The sequence below is a fragment of the Zea mays genome, chromosome 5 (genome assembly GCF_902167145.1).
Source record: "Zea mays cultivar B73 chromosome 5, Zm-B73-REFERENCE-NAM-5.0, whole genome shotgun sequence".
NCBI lineage: Eukaryota > Viridiplantae > Streptophyta > Magnoliopsida > Poales > Poaceae > Zea > Zea mays.
Genome location: NC_050100.1, coordinates 89,291,373 through 89,295,389, shown reverse-complemented (window position 1 = coordinate 89,295,389; position 4,017 = coordinate 89,291,373).

Genomic DNA, 4,017 nt, shown 5'->3' with positions numbered 1-4,017 from the left:
ACAAACCACACAACCCCTCGGCTCTTGCGTGGGCCATTGTAATTGTACCGAGTGGGGCGAGAGTCTTGCGAGACCGTGACAACCGCGTTTGTGTCACGACCGCCACCGTGTACCGGAGGGAACGAGGCCCGCGGCGTTTCGGCCGGAAGCTCGATAGTGGAGACGGCGGGGAGCGTCCGAGAGGAGCCGGAAGCGGAGCACCACTGGCGCGTGGAGAAGGCCCGCAGCTCTCTACGGAGTTACTCGACCGTGGTGCTTGGCCCTCGCGTGGGCTTCCCTTTGCGTAGGGGCACCAACGAGGATTAGTCGGGACCTTGCGTGGTTCCGGATACCTCGGTAAAAATACCGGCGTCTTCCACGAGAGTTTGCTTCTCTACTTAGCTCTTTACATTCCGCATTTATATTAAGCATTTAAGTTTCAATCTTATTGTCATACTTATTATTGTAGATTGAAACTTAGCCTTTGCGGTAGAGACAGCAACACTTAGACAAAATCGAGTTTGCACATTCTAGTTTTGATTATTTGCATAGGTTTTGCTCTAGGGATTTAATTGTGGCCTAGTTTAGTAAAAGTTTTAGAAGTCCTAATTCACCCCCCTCTTAGGCGTCACCCGTTTCCTACACCTGGGAGGGGCCGTTCATCATCGCCAAGATTTTGAAGCCCGGGACATACAAGCTGGCCAACGATCAAGGCGAGGTCTACAACAACGCTTGGAACATCCAATAGCTATGTCGCTTCTACCCTTAAGATGTTTCAAGTCGTTCATATGCCTCGTTCTCTTTACATACATAAACAAAGTCTAACCGTCAAGGAAGGGTCAGCCTTGCCTCGGCAAAGCCCGACCCTCCCTCGGGGGCTAGAAGGGGGGAACCCCCTCTGCGTCAAAATTTTCCTCGGAAAAGTTTTCTACCAAAACGACTTTCGTGGTTTCCGACTATATTGATAACAGAATCCTGCAAGCGAGTAAGAGCGCACGTAAGCGGCAAGGCCGACCGAGCCGAGGGACTCCTACACCTCCGCGATACGGATACCTCACTCGTCACCTTCCGCGAAAAGTAACTCTCGCTCGGATAAGCGATTCTGCTACCGACGAACAAGTCCGGATACTCGAAACGAGAGGAAAGGAAACGCAGGTTTATAACACGACAATAAGATGTTTAGGCCTTGGCGGCCGTGAAAAACACATGCATACTCCAAACAAACTGCTCCGGCAGAATCAGACATCGCTAGGGGGAGGAGCGGCACCCTCGGCGTCGTCTCCACCCTCGGCAAGATCTGGCTCGGCCCCAGACGGCGACGCGAGCGGAAGGATCTCCACCTCGAAGGAGGACACCAGCACCGCGCTTGGGCCCGCTACGGCCGCGTCAAGCCTCTGGACCTCGGCTAAGGCAGCCTCATCTTCATCGGGTAGGCAGTACCCCTCGCTGACCCGCTCCAGATCCACGTCGTAGTGGGAAGCGAGCACGGCGAAGGCCTGCCTAACACCGTGGTACAGCGCCCCACGGAGTCTGCTGCGCACATGGCCGCCCAAGGCCCGCAGGCGACTCTGGGGGGAGCTACCCGAGGGGACGTCATCGAGGTCAAAGGCCTGGCAAAAGGCCGAGATAGCCTCGGACATGGCCACGCGGTCGGCCTCCTTCTGCTCAGCCGCCTGGGCAAGCGCCTTGACGGACTCGTTAAGAGCCATACCGAACTCTGCAGACAGCCGAACAAAATTCTTCAGACACGAGTTGAAGAATGAAGCTGAATCAAAGTCACAAAGTGGTCGAAACATACCTTCGGCCCGGGCACGCTGCTCCGAGGCTACGGCTTGGGCGGACTGAGCAGACCCGACGGCCACGGCTAGGTCCTCCGCAAGGGCTCCGGCCCGAGCAGACACCTCGGCCAGCTGACCCCAAGGGCCTTAGCCCGGCCTACAGCCTCGGCAGCCTGGCTTTGAGATTGGTACCGCTCGCCAATGACCCGGCCAAGCTCCAGCTGCCACTGTTGCGCCTCCGTCCGTGCCGACGCCGCCTCTGCCTGCGCCGCCGTTGCCTCCGCCTTCAGCTCATCACGGAGCACCCAAAGGTCCGCCACCTCGGTGCTCCGTTGGGCGAGGCGTTCATTAGCCTCGACAAGCGCGGCCCTCTGGGACCACAGCGAACCCTAGACGCCGCTCTCGCGACGGATGAACAGTGACTTGGCGGTGCTCACATCCGCTAGTCCCTGAGGAAGGAAAGCAGGGTGTTACAAAAATACCCTGGTCACACAAGGGGTATGCCTAAAATCCTTACCTGGAGGACCCTGGGAACGTCCCTGGAAAGGATCTCCATGGTCGACCGAAGCGACCCCATCGCCGCCTCGGCATACTCACAGAGCTCATCCCGAGACTGCTCCTCCCGCTCATCGTTGAGGACGAAGAGGGGTTCCGAGGCGCCGCGGCTCCAGAACCGGAGCGCCTGCCCACACCACTCATTAGGGTTGCACCGCGCGAGGATAAGGTCGCTGCTCCCCAAGACGGGCCGCGGTTCTGCGCGCCCCTCCTCCAAGGCGTCGGGACCTCCTATAGTCGATGCATCGGGTACCATCGCTGTCAATGTACTGGGCCTCCCCTCGGCTAAAGAGGCAGGCCTCCGATCACCGACCTCGGCAACGGTGACCGCCCTCTCCTTATGGCCGAGACTGGGGAGGTCGGAGACGACCTCGAGCAGCGGCGCCTCAGCCATCCCAACATCAGCGGCTACGGGCGGCTCCACGGGCAAATCAGCGACGACCTTGGCAGGAGTTGATGCCGGCGCCGGCAACACGACAGGTGGGCTCGGGGCCGCGGCCACGTCAGTAGCCTCCCCCGGCATGATGGCCGCCCCGATGGAGGGGTCAGCCTAGGAGGCTTGCCCCATGGCAACTCATGCCGCCTAGGCCCCCGCTCGAGGGCGTCTTGTGCGGAAGCCAGCCAACCGGCATGGCGCGCCGCGGCACTGGCTGCAGAAGCCGGCACTATCTTAAGGGCCTTTCGGGGGGCCAGACCAGCCGAGCCCTGCCTCCGTTTGCTGAAAGGAAGAGATAAAGCAAGATCAGGGCACATGGAGAAAGAGCCAAAACAGAGGTATCCTCAGATACTTACCCGCTCCGGACCAAGGCCAATCGTGCCTGCGAGGAGGCCCCTCGGGCCTCGGTCCCCGCAGGCGCTGCCGAGGATTGCCCCGCTGCGGGCTTCGGCGCCGTTCCCACCTCGGGCGCCCGAGGCGCCAGAGGGATGGCCTGCCCAGGCATCGTTACGACGGCCCGAGGATCAACCTCCTGTATAGCCGGCGCGGGCGCTTGCTCTTGGGGAGCGAGCGGATCGACCTGACTCCCCGGAGTCACCTCAGTTACCTCGGCCAAGGGGTCAAGTACCCCCCCGGCCTGCCTCCGCTCCTCGTACCGGGACCTTGATGTTCCGGCCCCAGATGCTGATGGCGCCAGCCCACTTGGCTGGCTCGGCGACCCCTGGCCCAGCCTCAGATCCGGACTGAGGCCAAGACGGGCCGCCATGTCGTCGCCCTCGTCATCATCATCATCATCGTCATCATCGTCAGGCGTCTCCGGCGATGGCTCCCTCGGGAGCCCGTCCCTCTCCTGCCTCCGACGACGCTTCTCCAAGGCTACCCGAGCCCGCATCCGTTCGCGGGCCTGGGCCTTTTCCGCGTCCTTCTTCTCCTTTTTCTTCTCCACATCGGTCCTCCGCGTGGCTCGGTCCACCGCGTCCTCCGGGACCGGTGGCAGGGAGGATTTGTAAAACCTCAACCCCTGAGGACGAACAAAAACCCCAACAGTAAGAATCAAAGGCGACTCAGTGCAAAACAGAAGAAGGATCGGGCACTTACCAGAGAAACATACCCGTGGTCGGGGCGCATCGCGGGCTGGGTAAGGGCGCCGACATCCAGCCTCCCTACCGTACCCGCTACCCGCCTGCGGAGGTCGTTGACGGGGAGGGAAGCCGAGGACATCTGCGAGCCCTCCAAATCGACCCCTGGCTTCATCTCCAAAAGCGGCAA